At 39.4% G+C, this 20996-nt stretch overlaps 1 pseudogene; it reads left to right on the top strand.

The window, feature by feature from the left end:
• Positions 1-3392: 3392 nt before the first annotated feature.
• Positions 3393-4418, top strand: LOC138398054 (histone-lysine N-methyltransferase SETMAR-like; annotated as a pseudogene).
• The last annotated feature ends 16578 nt before the right edge of the window (positions 4419-20996 follow it).

Raw genomic sequence — 20996 nt, 5'->3', positions numbered from 1 at the left:
GAAGTAGTGTGTTACTGTCAGCAGTCCCTAGGAGTCTGCCTAGAGTCCTCCTCTCCTCAGTAGGCTTAATGACTTCAAGTACTCAGAGAGCTCAAGCGTGGTATGTGTACTTTGCTAGGTGTATAATACCTAAGGTCAGTCAGTAACTTCTTGGCTCATCAGAATGTATCCCCACTGGAATGTAAGCTGTATGACAGGAGGTACAATGTCTATTCAACTGTATTCCCAGTGCCTAGAACAGCACTGAGCCTGTGGTGAGCACCCAATAAATCCTTATTGGGTAAGTGTCATTTGCTTTAATCAACATAAAACATATGCTATGTTATAACAAAGTACAGATTTAGTTTTAGTGGTCATTTTTCACTAACAAAGGCTACAAGCACTTTAATAAAATGCAACCGTGGCAGCTGTGGAGGTGTGCTGTTTTGATCTCTCTTGGAAAAAGAACTTGTTTATCTCCAAGATCTACAGCTCTAAGTACCTGCAGGTTCTGCTTCCACTTTTGAGCCAGGTCATGCTCTTCCCAAGCAGCCCTCAGACAATGAAAGAGCAGGTCAGGCCATGTCTTCCAAATGCCACACTCCACTATCAAGCAGTCTTTGCTTTAGAGCTCCCAACTGAACTGGCTGAGACTCTGTCAGATATACAGTGTGCTTTAAAGCTCTCACTGTCCAATCCTGCTTCCACTCCACTTTCGTTTTTAGATGTCATAACTTCATGCAGTCTGAAGCCTTAACAATTCAATCCTGCTGCTTCTCCATTTTATTCTTTCACAGTTGCTCTCTCTTTTAAAACCTCTTGTAATCTTAGCTTTGTCTTGACATCTTCTTCTTAAAGGACCCAACTAACAAAGAGGAAGAGCCCAAGCAGAGACTAGCAGTCTCCCTGAGTTGAGATGAATTTGGGAATTCAGGAAGACAATCTTGCTCAAGCAATGCAGGGCAGAGCACCAGAAAGGAGAGTGGCATAGCCAGAGAACTACAGAAATTTGCAGACTTCTTCTTGAGTATTCAGCTAAGCACTATGTAAGGAAACAGCCCAAGTTTAGAATAGGAACCACTTGGATGAGAAGGAAGAATCCCTACAGCTTAAACAGGAATAGAAATCGTTCTTCTTCCCATCAGCCAGAGTGAAAAACCTCCTAATACATGAGTCATCAGGTAGAATAACCAGAAGGGTTTTGCCTTAGTAGTGGAACAAAATTTGCCATAAACAAAACGCTGCCCTTATCCTACCTAACAAATTTTTAAAGGAAGAGCTGAAATGATCAAACTGTTTCTAAGTAACTAAACTGCGCCACAGAACAAAGTTCAATAATATTGATAAGAATACCAAAAGTACCAAATATCTAACACGGAAAGATTCACAATGTCTGGAATCCATTTAAAAATTACCATGCATGCAAAGAAGCAGAAGGTATAACTTATAATTAGGACAGAAATAAACAAATAAAGCTGATCCAGAAATTATATGGATGATAGCATTAACAGACAAGGACAATTAAACATTAACTGTATTCCATATGTTCATGAAGCTGGAAGAAACCAAACAAGACACATATTTGTTAAAAATAAAAGCAAGAATAAAAGATATGCCATGCTGACACTTATTAGAAGAAAGCAAGAGTTTCTATATTACTATTAATATTAGACAAAACAGGGTGTTTTTTTAAAAATTTCCAAATATTATGGGGGTATAAATGTTTTTGGTTACATGTATCAGTTTTGGTATGGTTGAGTCAGTTATAACTGTGCCCATCACCCAAAGAGTGTTCATTGTACCCAATGGGTAGGTTTTTGCCCATCCCCTTCTTCCCACTTCCCCCTGCTTGATTTCCACTGTGTTTTACTTCCTTCTGTGCACATGTATGCTCATCAGTTAGTTCCAATTTAATAGCCACTACATGTGGTCCTTGTGTTTCCATTCTTTAGATACTTCACTTAGGATAATGGTCTCCAGTTCCATCCAAATTGTTGGAAAAGGCCTTAATTCATCCTTCTTTGTGGCTGCATACTATTCCATGGTATACATATACCATACTATGTTAATCCACTCATGAATTGATGGGCACTTATGTTGAATCCAGATCTTTGCAATTGTGAATTGTGCTGTGACAAACATTTGAGTACAGGTATCTTTTAGATAAAATGACTTCTTTTCCTTGGGATTGATTGCTGGATAGAACGGTTTGCTAAATTTTGTTAAGAATTTTTGCATCTATGTTCATCAGGGATATTGGCTTACAATTTTATTTTTTTGTAGTCTTCTTGTCTGGCTTTGGTATCTGGGTAATGTTTGCCTTAGAAAATGAGTTTAGTAGAGTCCTCTCCTCTTCAATTTTTTTGAAAAAATTTGAGAATTGTTTGGTAGAATTTGCCAGTGAAGCCATCTGGTTCTGGACTTTTCTTTCTTGAGAGATTTTTGATTAATAATTCAATCATTTTATACTTATTGGTCTGTAGAGCAAAAATGGAAACACAATAAACAAAACTTATGAGATGCAGCAAAAGCAGTTCCTGTTTCTTCATGATTTAGTTTTGGCAGGTTGTATGTTTCTAGGAATTTATCCATTTCATCTAGATTACCTAATTTTTATATAAGTTGCTCACAGTAATCTCTCATGATCCTTTGTGTTTCTGTGGTATCAGTTAGGTATCCTCTTTTATTTATAATTTTATTTATTTTAGTCTCCACTATTTTTTTCTGGGTTAGTCTAGCTAAAGGTTTGTCAGTTTTCTCTCTTATGATCTATATTTCCGTGACAGTTTTTGACTTAAGGGCTATTTCCTCTGATGTAAGTATAGCTGCCCCTGCTCTCTCTTGGTTACAAACTGCATGAAATATCTTTTTCCATCCTATACTTTCAGCCTGTATGTGTTCTCAAAGGAAAAGTGAGTCTCTTGTAGGCAGCATGGAGTTGCAGCTTGCTTTTTATTCATTCAGCCACTCTTTCTTCTGATTGGAGAATTTAAATCACTTACATTTAGAATAATTATTATTAGGTAAGGATTTACTTACTGTTGCCATTTTGCTCATTGTTTTATTTTGACTATTTTGTACTTCCATTGTTTCTGTCTTCCTCTCTTGCTGTCTTCCTTTGGGACTTGATGATTTTTTTGTAGTGGTATGTTTTGATATCTTTCTTTTTCTCCTTTCTGTATTTACTTATTATTTGTCCTTTGTGGCCACCATGAAGTTTTCAGAGAACAGCATATATTAGGTTAGTGCAAAAGTAATTGCAGTTTTGGCATTGTTGCAATTTGCCATTTGATATTGGAATACATTCTTTAAAGATGTGGTTATGTTATACATCATTTTAATGTGCATTTCTCACTTTATTTTTTTTGCTAATGAATTATTACTTGCTGTTTATTTGATATGTATTTTAGACTGTGGAAATGATGTTAGACAAAAAGAAAATTTGAGTGATTTTCTTATACCAGTTCAAAATGGGTTGTAAAGCAGTAGAGACAACTCACAGCATCAACAACGCATATGGCCCAGGGACTGCTAATGATTGCACAGTGCAGTGGTGGTTCAAGAAGTTTTGCAAAGGAAATGAGAGCCTTGAAGATAAGGCACACAGTGGCCAGCCATCGAAAGTTGACAATGACCAATGGAGAGCAATCATTGAAGCTGATCCTCTTACAACTACATGAGAAGTTGCCAAAGAACTCAAAGTCTACCATTTTATGGTCATTTGGCATCTGAAGCAAATTGGAAAAGTAAAAAAGCTCAATAAGTGGGTGCCTCATGAGCTGACTGAAAATCAAAAAAATTGTCGTTTTGAAGTGTCATCTTCTCTTCTTGTATGCAACAAAAACGAACCATTTCTTGATCGGCTTGTGACATGCAATGAAAAGTGGATTGTATACGACAACCAGTGATGTGGCTGGACCAAGAAGAAGCTCCAAAGCACTTCCCAAAGCCAAACTCACACCAAAAGAAGGTCATGGTCATTGTTTGCTGGTCTGCTGCTGGTCTGATCTACTGCAGCTTTCTGAATCCTGGCGATACCATTACATCTGAGAAGTGTGCTCAGCAAATCAATAAGATGCACCGAGAACTGCAACACCTGGAGCCTGCATCAGTCAGCAGAAAGGGCCCAATTCTTCTCCATGGCAATGCCTGACCGGAGGTCGCACAACCAACACTTCAAAAGTTGAACAGTTTGGGCTATGAAGTTTTGCCCCATCTGCCATATTCACCTGACCTCTCACCAACCAACCACCACTTTTTCAAGCATCTTGACAACTCTTTGCAGGGAAAATGCTTCCACAACCAGCAGGATGCAGAAAATGCTTTCCAAGCATTCATCAAATCCTGAAGAATGGATGGATTTTTATGCTACAGGAATAAACAAACTTATTTCTCATTGGCAAAAATGTGTTGGTTGCAATGATTCCTATTTTGATTAATAAAGATGTGTTTGAGCTTAGTTATAATGATTTAAAATTCACAGTCCAAAACTGCAATTACTTTCGCATCAACCTAATAGTTATAACAGTCTATTTCAAGGTAAGTTACCTTCAACCACATATAAAAACTCTATGCTTTAGTTTCTCCCCCCTGATTTTATGTTGTTGTTGTCACAATTTTTTATTTTATATATTGTGTATTCATTAAAAAAAGTCTTTTAACTTTAGTACTAGAGATAAAAGCGATTTCTGCACCACAATTAAAATAGACAGCTCTGAATTTTACCACATACTTACCTTTAGCAGTTTGTTTTATACTCTCATATGTTTATATGTTACTAGTTAGCATTATTTTATTACAACTTGAAGAACTTTAAGATTTTTTGTACGGCAGGTCCAGTGGTGATGAAGTCTTTATCTCTCCTTCATTTCTGAAGATCAGATTTGCCAGGTATAGTATTTTTGGTTGACAGTTTTTTTTCTTTCTACACTTTATATATATCGACCCACTATGTCCTGGCTTGCAAGCTTTCTGCTGAGAAATCCACTGATAATCTTATAGAGGTTCCCTTATATATGACCGATTGTTTTTCTCTGGATGCCTTCAAAATTGTCTTAGACTTTTGGAAATTTGATATAATATGTCTCCATGTAATCTTTTCTGAGTATATCCTATTTCAGGACCTTTGAGCCTCATGAACCTGGATGTCCATATCCCTCCCAAGATTTGGGAAGTTTTCTGTCACTATTTTTTAAAATAACATTTTTATCCTTTTCTTTCTTTTCCTTCTAGAATTTCCATGATGCAGATTATCAATTTGCTTCATGATGTCTACTAAATACCATAGGCTTTGCCTTAGTTCATTTTGTGTTGCCATAACAGGCTATCTGAAACAGAGTTATTTACAATGAGCAGAAATTTACTTGGCTCCCTATTCTGGAGGCTGGGAAGTCTAAGATCTAGGCGTCATATCTTGTGAGGGCCTTTTGCTGCATCATGACATGATGGAAGGCATCATATGGGCAAGAGAGAGCAAGAAATTGAATTTGAAGCCTCAAGCCCTTTTATAATCAGCATTAATTCATACATGGTGGATCTAATAACTTTATAATCCAAACACCTCCCATTAAGCCTCATCTTCCAATACTATTGCGCTGACGATTAAGTTTCCAACACATGCTTTTGGGGGATACAGTCAAGCCACAGCAGCTTTCATAATTCTTTTTCATTCCTTTTTCTCCTCTGACTGGATAATTTCAAATGACCTGTCTTTGAGTTCAGAGATTCTGCTGCTTGGTCAAGTCTGCTGCTGAAACTCTATTGCATTATTCATTTCATTCACTGTATTCTTTGGCTCCAAAATTTTTGTTTGGTTCTTTTTTATGGTTTCTTTTTCTTTGTCAAATTCTTGTTTTGCTATGTATTGTTTTCCTTATTTTGTTTGTCTATGTTTTGTTGTAGCTCAGTAAGTTTCCTTAAAACAATTATTTTGAGTGTTTTATTAGGCAATTTTTAGATCTCCATTTCTTTGGGATTGGTTACTGGAAAATTGTTATGTTTCTTTGTGATTTTATGTCTCTTTTATTTCTAATGTTCCTTGAATTCTTGCATTACTGTCTTCACATTTGAAGAAGTAGTCACCTCCATTCTTTATTGACAAGCTTTGGTTGAGAAAGACATTCACCAGTCTGCCTGATTAGAAATTCTGGAGATCTCTCAGACCTTTTCTATGGATTCACCCACTCCACTTCTCTTGTTCCTTCTTGGTAGAGGCTGGGTAGTCTTAGTATTGTATGCCTTCCCTTGATCCTGCAAAACCAGTCTGGGTCTTTAGAGCCTCTCATTTATTTCCCCTAAGGCAGTGCCCTGAAGTGTTCAAGATTAAAGGCCTTCTCTCATTGAGCAGAGTTGACCCAGCCATCAGCATGTGCTTGTGCATGATCTGCAGAGACTTCCACATATTGTCTGTGAGGATTTTTGCTGGGCACCAGCTATAGTGGGATAGGTACATATATGGAGTACTGAAGGAGCCTGTGGGTCAGTTGGGGGTGTCTGCAGGTGATATATCCTATAAAGATTGAGGACTTGCCTCTTGGTGGAGTTTGTGAGATGGTTAGAAAAAACCACAGCTCTTCGTTGAGTTTGTCACTCCAGTTGCTGTGAGCACCCCCTTTTTCCCTGCTCCTAGCTGCCCCCAGACTATTCAGTCATGCCAATCCCCTCAGTGTTCTGGATGGAGTGAGAAAGAAATGGGCCTTTTGTGCAGTGTCCTCATAGAAGTGGAAGCTAGAAATTCATTGTGCTCTCACTTTCCCCCATAGGAGAAATGTGGGCTGAGGAATCTCTCTTGTCACTGAGCTGTGCCACTTTGGGGAAGAGATAACACAGGAAAAGTGGAACTGTTCTTCTTACCCCTTTCAGTGTGCTTATTCTCAGATTTTTTGCTCCAAGGGGATGCTGGATCTTCCCCACTGGACTCCTACTCTCCACAAAGGTACTCTCATCTGTGGGTGGTTTTCACAGTCAATGTTTCTGTGAGAGGATGAGGGCTAAAAATTCTTATTCAACCATCTTGCTAATGTCACTCTCCCTGTTTGGCAGTATCTTAAAATGTTAAACATACACATACCATATGGCCCAGTCAGTCATTCCACAAAATTTTTTTTAAATTTTAAAACTTAACCAGGTGTGATGGTGTGCACCTATTTTCCCCTCAACTTGGGAAGCTGAGACAGGAAGATAACTTGAGCCCAAGAGTTCAAGGTTGCAGTGAGATATGATCGTATCACTGTACTCCAGCCTGGACAACAAAGCAAGGCTCCATCTCATAAATAAATAAATAAAGCAGTTGTAAATTGTATTTCAGTTATGCCTCAAATACGTTTTTTTTTTTTTAAAGCAGGATGTCACAGTGAGTTTTGATTATCCACACTTATCAAAGAAAGGCATAGTACATTTCAAATACAACCTTAACTCAATTATCACTTTTTAAATAAAAACTGATTTTTTTGTGCATAGATTAGATTAGTATTAGATCCATTGCTGCATGAAAGTAAAGGCAAATCAATATTGACTTAAAAATATAATTTTATTCTCTCATTTTAAATTCCCAGAGATGGGAAGCACAGAGCTGTAGAGCCATTCCACAAAGTTTCAGGGATTTAGGACTCTTTAACTTTTGTTCCATCATGTGCTAAGGTAGCTCCTTACAAGCTAGCCATCAGAAAGTCAGTCCAGCAGCAGGAAAGAGAAAGGGATATAGATGAACATGCTTCTCTCTCTTTGAGGGCATTTCCCAGAAACCACACTTTTACCTACTGAATTAGCCCAAACTGAATCATATGGCCACACCCACTCCAGAGAGGCTGAGAAATGTAGTTTTTACTCTAGATGGCCATATGGCCAACTAAAAATCTGAAATGCCATTGCTAAGAAAGAGAGAGAGAATAGATATTTAGGGGCTACTAGCAGGCTCAGGTTTCCAGGTTAGTAACTGAAAAACTAAACTGTGAAATGGCTCAGTCCTGAGCAAATGAGCATTTTAATTCTGAAAATAAAGATAACTTCTACATGTGGCTCTTGTATACTCACTCTTTATCTCCAATATTCATAAGCAATAATGAAAGGGAGGAAATTAGCTGGGGGCGGTAAGAACATTGAATATTTTTCAAGAGTAACTTTGGTCCATTATCCTATATAGATGTCTCTCAACATCTAGAACTAGTATAAAATGGAAATGAATGATTTACTATGCTTTGTATTATAATAGACTGCCATATGATAATTTATTTGGTGGCTCTTGTTAGTGAAAATGATTCATAAGTCACACATGTTTTCCCTGTTGTATCACTCAAGGATATTCATGGGATAAGACTAAATCATATTAAATGGAGGTACAGACCAATGGTGTATTTTTTTGAAATGGAGTTTTTGTAAACTTCAATGGGCCCCTTTTGGCATTCTTTCTTCCCTCAGTCTCTGCAATGACAGAGATTAATCGTCTTCCCACACAGACACTAAGTAATCCCAAAGAACTGTAATTTTCAAATTTGGGAGTGCATGTTTGCTTACTTTCATTACATTCATTTCCAACTCTGTTGCTTTCTGGAAGACACAGGCTGGGATGCTGTGAATACAGAGAGATAATAAGTCTTTGTGGCTACACACACAAAAAAAAAGCTTGGGGAGACAGACATTTGAACATTGAATGGAGGTAAAAGCTGGAAGGAGGCAGAAGTGGAGTTACACTTCCCATCCTTCTAATCCTGGCCCCTGAGAAGAAGAGCTTCTGCCTCTAGTAACCAGAAATTTAAGGTTATGAAAACTCAGCATTCCCCAATTGCCTAAATTCCTAAATTCTCTGGCTAAGAGTAGGAAGGGAGAGAAAGAGAGACCACAATATTTTCAACTGTTGCAACAGCCTCCTACATTTTTTCTTCTCTATCCTTCAACCCTTCTTACATAACACCATCAATTCCCATCCTTTAATTGTTCATTAATTTGATAAAGGATTGAGTGCCTATAGGGTACCAACCAAGGCTTCTCAGGAATTGAGAGAGACCTGGGTTACTTTCATTTCTGAGGACTCTGAGATGTTAAAAAAATGAAGGGTGGGACATCCAGAATTATGGAGTAAGGAGATCAGAGGGGCCACTCCCAGCAAGGTAGTTTAACTGTTGAAAATATATATAATTTAATTTTTTAGAGGTTCTAGATCATAAGGGCATATAGCAAATGGAAAAACATTTATTTAAGAAAATCTACTATACCTCAGTAAGAACAGTAAGAGTCTGTGATATTTGGGCCAAGACTCACTTCATCCCACCCCCAGCCAGTTCCACATTGTAAAAGATCCACCCCTGGTGTGTGTAGCCAAGAAGATAGGGGAAAAGGGAGGGGGGGTTCCTTCTGTCTATGACTGTGGTTTTACCCTGAAAGGAGAAGGCTGCTATTTTTTCTTCACCCCCAGATCCGTATTGCAACAGTTCTATTCCAGATCAAAAAAAATGGGGTCTCTCTTCCCCCATCCAGAGCCTACCTGCAGGGCAGACGCTCCACCCCAGGCACAACAGACCCAGAATGCTGGACCCCTGATCACCGGCACCTCCGCTCATTTGTAAAATAGAGTTTCCATGTAGGGAGAGGCAAACTGAGAAGAGTAGGGGGCTTCCCTCCCCTTCCCTATGCCCACTCAGGGTGTGTGTCACTCCAGGATAGCAGGCCCTTGCTCCCAGCCCATGTTGGGTTCCCAGAGGACTTTTCCCAGGGGGAAAGGAAGGCCATAAGTCTAAAAAACTCTGTTTCTCTACCTGACATGGATGACTTATTTGGAACAGAAAGTAGAGAACTCTATGCCTAAGGACATTGTCAAAAGCAATAGTGATATTGATGAAGAGCAATTATGGCAGCTCCAGAATGCAAACAAAAGCGCAGTGTGGCCAGTTGAATAGAGAGAAGCAGGCAAAGAGAAAGCCAAGGGAGCCCTGCTGGGGGTCTAGGTCTAGGTGTCAGGGTGGACAGAAAGGCTATGGAGCAGTCACAGCAGAGTGGTGCAGACTAGAAAGCAGTCCCAAGCCCCACACAGACCTATCCACATGGGGAAGAACTCTCACTGGTACAATACGCTTAAGCACAACCTCTGACCAAACAGTAACTAAACAATAAGTCGCTCTGACCTAGGGCAGCTCTTAGGAACCCAGGCTTAAATAGTATCATAGTCATTCCTAGCTGTCTGGAAGACTGTGTGCATGTCCAAGTTGTGCTCTCTCAGGAGCAATTGGACAGGGAGTCTCTAAAGCTACTAGCTCCAGGCTAAATGTGGGGCCAAACACACAAAAACAATATAAATTCCCTGAATTGTATAGTAGCAAGCACACACACCAGTAAAGGTTAAAAACTGGCTACACGAACTTAAATACAACCTTTGACCAATAAGTGGCTTTTACCAAACACTGGGTAGCCAAGATAAAATCTACAAATGAGGGGAAAGTCTGAGCAGGAACATTGGAGGCCACACACAGCAGGGGAAACTGACGTCAGTCAAGTCATAAACAAATAAACAACCCAGCAAACAGCCTGGTAGGGAGAGAAAATCAGTAACCACAGCCACTGCAATCTTATCTAAAATGTCCATTTAGGAAGATCTCTGCCAGTTGTGGAAGGGATAGGCTGCAAGTGCTGAAAGACTGGAGGCAAGGAGACCAGCTGTTTATATTTCTCATTTAGGAAGAAATGTTGATGACCTGAATAAAGGCAAAGGCTGTGGATGGGGAAAAGGGAAACCATTTTAAATGCTTAAAAGAAATATATTGGTCAACTGAGTAATGGGAGTGGAGAGGTTAAAAAGAGAAGAAGGTATGAAGAATGAATCCCAGATATCTGCTAAGCGGATCCACTTGCTATAATTGCTACTTGCAAGTGGGGAGATAGTTACTGCATTTAGAACATGTTCAGGTTTATAGACTTCTGGGAACTTTCGTGAAAATGTACAAATGTAAATGGGTTTAAGGCTGTATATTTGGGAGTTATTAGGATACAGGTGTTAATGGAAGTTATGGGAGTGGATCACCTAAGAAGAATGTTTGGATGAGCAGGAAAAAAAAAAAGTCAAATTTCTATCTTGACCAACGGAAGACGAAGAACACGAGGGAGGAAAAGACATTTGGGGAAAAAGCTGAGCTCTGCCCTGTCCTAGCTGAGTATGCAAAGAGTGTGACACTGAGGAGGAGCTATCCGAAGATAGATGAGTCTGGACATCAGGCACTCTGATCATGTAAGAAGTGAGAGGGAGGATGGTACCCAGGGAACAGACTGGTGGCTTCTGTTACCAACCCCCCACTACCCAAATCTACTCAAGAAAACTCATTAGGGATCTCTGATCCTCCTTCTCCTCATATGACAAGGAAGGTGCTGAATGCACATTTCTGTTCAGCTGTACAATTTTAATCCTCAGATTTAGCCTGCCATTCCTGGCCCTTGTGCCCCAAATTATGACACATCTCATCACCTCTCCTTGGCTTGTTATGATTTTTCTTGAATCTAAACTATGCTTCCCTAAAATGCCAACCCCTCCCCTATTTTGTGTTGTTTATAAGACTTTCGGTTCCACATATAGAAATTCTAATTTGAATTGGCTTAAGTAGGTGCATTTATCAGCTTATATAATTAAAAAATGCTGAAGTATTTCAAGTTCCATGTGTGGGTTAGACGAGTACTAAGGTTCCATTTTTCTGCCTTTTTCTCCACTCTGGGCACCTCTCCCTTATCAGCTTTCTCTTTAAGCTCGCTTCCCTGCTATAGACAATATCTATAGTTTCCTGCTTTACATCAGTACACTAAACTCACTGGAGATTGGAAGAGAATGCAAGGAGTTCGCTTGGGCTTATTCCCTCCAGTCTTAAGGACCCCTGGGATCCTTCCCTCCTCTTGCCCACACAGCTACCCTCCCCTCAAATCCTCTCTATTTTTTCTTTCAAAAGCTTTTGTCTTTTCTTTTCTTTGAGAGTAGACCTTTATGGTCCATAAAACTAGAGCTGAGATCATTAATAATCAAAAACCTATTCCCTTCCCCCTTAGGTCAGACTGTATGTGGTGGTTAATTTTAGGTATCAACCTGACTGCAGAACCCTAACACAAGGTCTTATACCTGTACCAACCCTGCCCTACCTGGCACTGAGCATAAGGGTAGGGCACTGGCTAGGAAGGGCTGGTGAGCACCAAAAGCCAGGTTGAATCCAACCCTGAACAGCCAACCACCAAGCCTTCATACAAGTACATTCTTACAACTACCCACAGGCCTGAGGACAATTCATTGTTCTCTCCACACTTCTGCCCATCTTCCCTAGTGAATCAGCAATCGCCACTCAAAGGGAGCAAAGCCATAAGTCCTAGGTCTGCCCTGCGTCTATTAAATGTCATGGGCATGTCCTTAAGATGCCCCTGAACAGCTATAAAACCAAAGAGAACATCAAAGAACAGTCCCATATCTGCTCTTGAGGGACTGAAGGAATCAAGTGCAAGACCCAGAACTGGAGCTGGAGTCTGTCATCACTAACACTAATTTTAGAACATCAAATTGAATATTATCATATTTATCTCCAGAATTTGAAAAATGAGTGACAAGGTCTGAGAAACCTGGAGATCCCTTGAAATACTGTAAAACTAGACATTGTGGGTTAGCCAACGTCAGCTCAGAAATGGGGGGTAGTGGATTGTTCTATAAATATAAGGTCACACTTTAGGATCATTCTTTAAGATCAGTATAAAAGTAAATGTTCGTAAATATTTGGGAAGATTTGAAACTGTTCTCAATCTTTTGAAATCTATCTCTTGTTTTTCATTTAAGGACTGAGTGTTACCAGCTACCATCCTAAACACACTGACACAGTGATGACCAGGAATCACAGAAGATCAGAGCAGGGCAGGTCCTTGCAGACTTGGCCCTTAGAACTCCCAAGACTACTCAGCTACTTGGTGGCAATGTAAGAGCAGAACCTAGGTCTACTGAGTCCAGGCCCCCTGAGGTTTCCCCACATCAACTCTCTTCCCTTTGGATAAGATCTGTCTTCTGCTCCTCCTCTATTACTTATTTCCTATTTGAGGTCCTTACCCGCTGCTCCAATCCATTCCCCACTGTAAACTACAAAGCCCGTTCAGCTTGTAAGAAAAAAAGCTCAGAAACTAATTGCATTGTAGGGTAAATTAACAGCGTAAAAGTGGCACAGCTCCCTGGCGTAACTGCATTATAAAAGTGGAGGCTTTGAGGCAATAATCTATCTTTGAGGGTGGATTTTAGAATTTATGGCTCCAGGTTAAGGAATTTTTTTTTTTTTTTTTTTTTTGCCTATGTCTTATTCTAAATCCCCCAAATTATGCAGAGTCAACTTAACCATTCACTCTAATGCTGGGACCCAAAGACCTGATTCTTTCCCAGGAATGAGAGATTTTCACTAACATATTCTTTTTGATCTTTCCACCACTCAGGGTCCAGAGGGAGTTAATGCTTCTACTTCTGAGACATAACCTAGCTACTGGATGAACCTGGGGTACAACTGGGATCCCTAGAACATATGAAACTGACCAGCCTGTGGATTTTCAACCAATAAAATACAGTTTTTAAATATTAAAAAAAGTCTCCTATTTTTTCAATCAGTCCTCAAACTAAATCTTTCACCCGATTTCTAAAAAATATAAAAACTAACAAATACTGGATCTGTTCCCTTTTCCTAATTGTTCTTTTGCCATAAAAGTGCTAATGAGCAACAAAATGACATCCAGGCCGGGCGCGGTGGCTCACGCCTGTAATCCTAGCACTCTGGGAGGCCGAGGCGGGTGGATCGCTCAAGGTCAGGAGTTCGAGACCAGCCTGAGCAATGAGCGAGACCTCGTCTCTACTAAAAATAGAAAGAAATTATCTGGCCAACTAAAATATATATAGAAAAAAAAAAAAAAAAAATTAGCCGGGCATGGTGGCACATGCCTGTAGTCCCAGCTACTCGGGAGGCTGAGGCAGTAGGATTGCTTAAGCCCAGGCGTTTGAGGTTGCTGTGAGCTAGGCTGACGCCATGGCACTCACTCTAGCCTGGGCACAAAGCGACACTCTGTCTCAAAAAAAAAAAAAAAAAAAAAAAAAAAAAATGACATCCAAAAGCCCTAAAAGAGTAATAATAGTTTGTCTCCACTGATGGTCTACTACAGCCTAAGTGCTGTTTTAGGTGGCTGACATGTAGTGCCTCATCTCATCTTCATGAAAACCCTGTGAGTTACATGCCACTATTATCCCCAAGTAACTTGTCTACAGTTTTATAGCCAGTGAAGAGCAGAGCTGGAAATTGGGGTGCCCGGCACCTTAGACTGGCTATACTACTGCTCCTTATCAGCAGAAGCCCAAAGCCTTCTGGTATCACATGGAAAAAATAATCTGATTAAGTGCAGAATAATATGACAACTAACTGCAGTTTTAAAGTATTTATACTTGCCATATAATTTAACAGGTAGAAATATAGCATAAATGAAATAGATTATCTTAAATAAGATTGTATATCTTGATAGACTCAGCAAGCACGTGATGTATCATCTGAATCCCTGTTGGATCATATATAAAATGATGATAGTAGTTGGTATCATAACTTGTGTACAAAGTAATATACATGAAAGTTCTCCATAAACTATAGCAGTGGTCCCTAACCTTTTTGGCACCAGGGACCTGTTTCACGGAGGACAATTTTTCCAGGGACTGGGGATGGGGGATGGTTTCAGGATGATTCAAGCACATTACATTTACTGTGCAGTCAAACCTCTCCGCTAACGATAATCTGATAATCTGTATTTGCAGCCCCTCCCCACTGCCGCAGCTCCACCTCAGTCATCCGGCATTAGATTCTCATAAGGAGCCGCAACCTAGATCCTTGCATGTGCAGTTTATAGTACGGTTCGAGCTCCTAGGAGACTCTAATGCCCCCACTGATCTGACAGGAGGCAGAGCTTATGCCGTCATGCGAATGATGGGGAGCACCTGTAAATACAGACAAAGTTTTGCTTGCTCACCACTGCTCACCTCCTGCTGTGAGGCCTAGTTCCTAACAGGCCATGGACCAGTACTGGTCCATAGCCGGGGGTTGGGGACCACAGAACTATAAGACCCCATCCAAATCTCAGAAGTAATTATTTTTGTCCATATATATGTTTGGGCCACAAAATACAAATTGAGTAATTATGGTGATTCCACATACAAGTTAAAGGCTCTTGTATTTAAAATTGCATGGTACAATATAAAGTTATAAAATTCATGCTAATAATTTAAAATTTAATTTTTGTTTACTTAGAATTTTATTTATTTAGACAGAGTCTCACTTTGTCGCTCTGGGTAGAGTGCTGTGGCATAATCATAGCTCACTGCAACCTCAAACACCTAGACTCAAGCAATCCTCCTGCCTCAGGCTCCCGAGTAACTAGGACTACAGGTGCCCCACAACATCTGGCTAAATTTTCTATTTTTAGTAGAGACTGGTTCTTGCTCTTGCTCAGGCTGGACTCGAACTCCTGAGCTCAAGCGATCCTCCCGCCTCAGCCTGCTAGAGTGCTAGGATTACATGTGTGAGCCACCATGCCCAGACAGAATTTTATTTATATATGTATTATGTTTTAGCACATTTAATTGCACTTTTTCCCTGTTTTTAAAAAAGAGTCTCTCTGTTTCATTTTGCACTGATGCCTCATAAATGATGTAGCTAGCTGGGTACTCAAGACAGCTTTTTGCTAAAGCTCAAAAACATTCTCGGAGGCAGATTATAACATAATTAAACTGATTATGGCTCACACCCTGATAGAGACAGTGATAACAGTGTATTGCCCTATGTTCCCACATACTACCCATGTAGACATATCTACTGTTGATGTCATTAACCATCAATACAAGATAATTCTTCCTAAGACTTACTTGAATTATTAGAGATTTAAGAGCATGTACATCAAGATATCCCTTAGAAAAGACAATGAAACATTACAAGCTTTCTATGGTGATTCATTCCTGAGTTTCCACAACTATCTGTTTATATTAATATAATTGTGAAAAGTATATGCCTGGAAGTAAGAAAACAAGTTTGCCAAGCTGATAATATACAAATTTATATATGATTTCTAACTTGAATTACTTATATTCCTTTATTATTCTAAGGCCAATCCAACACTATTCAATGTTTCTGATAATTAAGAGTCTGCTTAAAACAATCACAGGTTGAATGGCATCTGCCACCACATTGCTGTTGACAAAGAGCTCCTCTGTTTCACCCCAGGCTCTATTCTGCCTCCTAATTCTGCAGGCCATATAATAGGATCCCTTCTGTGTCTCCAGCTTAGTAATACAGTGGCCAAGCTTTGTAATCCCCTCTCTCTGCTGGCAGGAGAAACCTTTGTAAGACAAGTTTGTTTTAAATCCAATTACATTTTGTTCCTTTGTTAGTACTATGTTTTAGCACATGGGTCCCACTTTATGAATTTTGGTTATATAATGGCTGATTAAATCAATGAATAAATGGATGAACAAAGGAATAATGAGTGAGATGGAAGGTTAAGAGAAGCCTCTTGAGGTCTCTAACAGAAATCCTTTTTAAAATGCAAGAGACAATCACACAGACTGTAGGAAGTTACAGGGAAATCCCAGTAGGTTCCCACTCCCCCACCCCAGTGGATTCCAGAATTCCCAATACCAGCACTCTAACACATCCCCTTTTCGTTGTAGTAGAGAAAATTAATAAGTTTTACTATTATTTCTAAAAGAGATATAGCAAAGGTAATAAAACTCTTTTGAGAAAATATTTCTGTATGTTTGTATTAAGGAATGAAATACCATATGCACACGCCAAGTCTTTAAGGATCCTTGTCATAGTGCCTCATCTCTATGTAAAATGTAAGGGACTTCCCTGGCACAGTCTAGTGGTGTAAACCTAAGGAGGCTGTGAGTAGATTTCATGGCTTAGCTATAACCTTTGGCTTCTCAACACCAAGAAAATTTATAAAAAGTAAACAGACACCCCTTCCAGGTGTTGAGAAGAAACAATAGGATCTCATGTTTCCTTATTGTCCCTCTGCCAGCACAGAAGCAGGGCCACATGAATGAGAGATGGCCCCATTTTCAAATGGTGGGCTGAAGGGAATGTAGGTAATGTTACACATTGCACTTCCTAGGGGTGAAACAGCTCAGGAAACTCTGCTGCAGTTTTTAATCCCTTAATGCCCTGAAATAACTGTGCCCTTGCAGTTCTAAGAATAAAATAAGGTCTAGCCCTGAGGTGAGAGTTACCACTGATGAGGGGCATAACCTGTGACCATGTACATCTCTCCATGTTAAGGGAGGCTTTTTAGAGGGAGGCCAATGATACGCAGAAACAGGCAACTACCAGCAGCAACCATAAACAGAGAGAAGTGAAAAGTCTAACATTAACAAGGCATGATGAAGTAAGCAGTGAGCCAAGGAGGAAGGTGCTCGACTTGGGCAAGATAAGCATGGGAGTGAAAGGGGGTAGCACCAGCTTGCAAGGAAAAATATCGCTTTACAAGTCTCCCATACACAGCAGGTGGACTTTAACCATAAACAAGAACCCTCACCCCAAAATGCCAGCCCAAGTTTAAGTCACCATGAAGGGCACAGCCAGGTCCTGTGTCCCACCAAGCATCAACCCAGAAAGTGCAACTTCAGCTCTTGTAGCATGTACTGCTTTCCTTAAGGGCAGGTATTAACTAAGTAACTCTAAGTAATGTTAGCCATGGGAGTAGATGTACAAATAGTAAAGAATTCAATCTCACCCAGAGTGCCACAGTGTCAGCATTTTAAAACAGTTATGAGTAGATTTAACTATACCCTCTATCATTATTTTCACAATTATATGTGCTATAAAGTGAATAAAATACTTAAGAGAAATTGATCCCTGCGACTTGTAATTTTATTGAAACATTTAAGAAATTTTTGACTAATTTTGTGATCAGTATTCAAGGTTTAAAGCAATTGAGTTTAAATGTATTAGATTTAAATAATATTTAAATATTTTTTAAAATCTTTAATTGATTTAGTGATAGCAGCTATTCCTATCCATGCATAAAATTCTGTTGGATTGACCAGGTGCGGTGGCTCATGCCTGTACTCCTAGCACTCTGGGAGGCTGAGGCAAAAGGATTGCTTGAGCTCAGGAGTTCAAGACCAGCCTGAGCAAGAGTGAGACCCCGTCTCTACTAAAAATAGAAAAAATTAGCTGGGTGTGGTGGCGCATGCCTGTAGTCCCAGCTACTCGGGAGGCTGAGGCAGGAGGATGGCTTGAGCTCAGGAGTTTGAGGTTACTATGAGCTAGGATGACACCATGGCACTTTAGCCTGGGCAACAGAGTGAGACTCTATCTCAAAAAAAAAAAAAATTCTGTTGGATGTTAAATAATCACTTATATGGAAAAATTAAAAACCAAGTAACTGTTGTATTGTTATATTAATAAAGAATTGAATTTTTAATTTTTGTAAGATACACAAAATATAACTGTTAATTTCATTTAATTCGCTTTTTAAATATTTTTTTGATTGTTGGGCACTGTGCTACAAAGCACTGGCTAGAATATGAAAATGACAGACACAATCCTTGTCCTAAGAGAACTTAAATCTGGCAAGGAACAGAAAAAATAACAGGGTATGTGTATGGTAGAGAGGTAAAAAGCTGGGAAATATAAAGCAACTGGTAATTATTTCTGCCTGTGAAAGGCAACTGGAAAAGCAAAGAAGCTAGAAAATTGATTTTGGTGGACACCCAGTCCTAAGTTTCTCAGTACTATACAAACTACCACCTTAAAAAATACTTCTAAAAACAGAAAACTTCTAGGAAATCAAAGCTTCCTATGTTCACTATGCTTAATTATGTTCTTACTCTCTTTGTACATGGCTCTTACCATGAGAGGTATAAGGAAAAACTTCCATAACTACCGACGGCTGCTAATTTTAAATAAAAATCAGCCAAATAGCGTGAGCCATTCCATTAAATTCTAATTGAAAACTGCTTTCTCTTTCTCTCTCTCATCCCTGTGAACCATTCTAGTTTTATTCTGTGATACTTTCTCCTCTCAGATGCCTGTATTGAAAATAGCCTCATACACTCCATCTGCAGGAAAAAGTTCACCTAGCAGGACTGGGGGCACTCCTTTCAAAGGGCCTGGCTGCGAGGTTGGCCCTTGGCTGGCATCAGGAACCGTGGCTTTGAGACCATTCCCAGTGGATCGTTCCTGCTCATCTCTGATCCTCCTCATGCATTATCTCTCACACACAATCTGTCCCACTATGCTGTGTGCATCCATCTCTTCCTCTAAAACCACAATTAAATTACCAGCTCAGGACACAGTAGTCCTAACTGAAATGTTGCATTTTCCCCATTGAGCTACCTCTTCAAGCACTACACATTTGCAGTCAGATTCAAATGCTTCTTTCCCAACACGCTGCAATGACATCCCACTTCAAAGGCAATCTTACACCTTTTTAAATGTTAAAATCTCCTTGTTGAATTTTTGCTTTAAGATATGTCCCAATGACCCCCTCACATTTTCCACACTTATACTAGCTTCTCCCACATGATTTTTAACATTTCCATTAATATCGCACATACCCAACTAGAACCCTCTCATTCTTTCTTACCTCAAACTACCAAATGCATTCTAATTGTACACATATTGCAAATATCTTGCTTATTAGCTGAATTTATTTCTCTGCCTGTCATTACCAACTCTTTCTTGTGTGTTATCCTGTATATTATTTATTTTTCTGGGTTCATACATTTAAGTCTTCAAAAAATGCTCTTGTATTTGACTTCTTCTCTATAATGCCCAGGACATTACTTATGTACAAATGGATTATTTCCTATAGTGAATTTAATTTTAAAATTGTAAAGGGTAAGACCAGCAAGGTATCTTAGAAATCATCAAATTCAGGTTTTTCCAAAGTTTTTTTATGGAACACTATTTCCAGGAGTAGTTAGAAGTTGCTACTTTTTAAAAAAAAAAACAAAAGAAAAATAGAGAGTTTTTCAGTGGTCAAATAATTTTTGGCAATACTGGAGAAAACACTATTAGGCAGATTTCTTTACTGCAGCCACTCTCAATGAGACTATGCTTTGTGAATCGCCAAGAAAGGAATGCCATTTGCTAATTGTCCAACAAACCATACTTTGGAAGGAGCTCTTCCCAGGACTAGTGTTCCGTGGAACACACTTTGGAGAATGATGATCTAGTCTAAGGCCTCACATACCCTCACTGAAGTGATTTCTATGTCCCATGGCTCCCAGGCAGAGCTCCTTCTCCTACATCACACTGCTCCATAATAGTCATCATCAAATAAGTTTCATTGAGAAATGGGAAATCTAAGCATTTCAAAAAGCTCTGGTAAATTTTTGAAGGTTTTTTTTTTTTTTATCACAACTAATATCTGATCCAAACTCTTGAGCTGTTGTAAGTTTTAGAGCATGTGTTGGGGTCCCCAAGACTCCCCCTCAGACTCAGTCATTCACTGTAAGGATAACAGGACTCAGAAAAACTGTTATATTCATGGCTGTAGATTATTTCAGAAAACAGATACAAATTAAAAATCAGCAAAAGGAAAGGGACGTGGAGCAATGGCCAGAATAATCCAGGCACAATTTTCCATGTGTCCTCTCCCAGAATGACACACTTAATTTTTCCCACAACAATGTATGACACATTCTCCCACACTCCCAGGGGGTCACATGGACACATTTAATTCTATGAGCAACAATATGTATGAAGGGGATCAGAACATGCCACCCCAAAATATTTGTAATATTTGTAAATATTAGTATAACATATGTATAACAATAGTAAACTTTGTAATACTGATTATTTTGAAGGAATTAATTAATTTCCTTCAGGAAGGACTTTCTGACCTCCCACTTTCAACCTAAAAGCAGAGCATAAATTTCCCATGAGAAATATGGCTTCCCTATACCTTCCTCATCAGCAGAGATGGAGATTCAATATCAAGATGAATCTGTACAAACCAACCTACTAAAATAACCCTTACCTTCCACTCCCTTCCCCCAT

Source organism: Eulemur rufifrons, chromosome 17 (genome assembly GCF_041146395.1).
Source record: "Eulemur rufifrons isolate Redbay chromosome 17, OSU_ERuf_1, whole genome shotgun sequence".
NCBI lineage: Eukaryota > Metazoa > Chordata > Mammalia > Primates > Lemuridae > Eulemur > Eulemur rufifrons.
The sequence above is the reverse complement of the archived record's forward strand: the minus strand, read 5'-3'. Positions and strand labels throughout refer to the sequence as shown.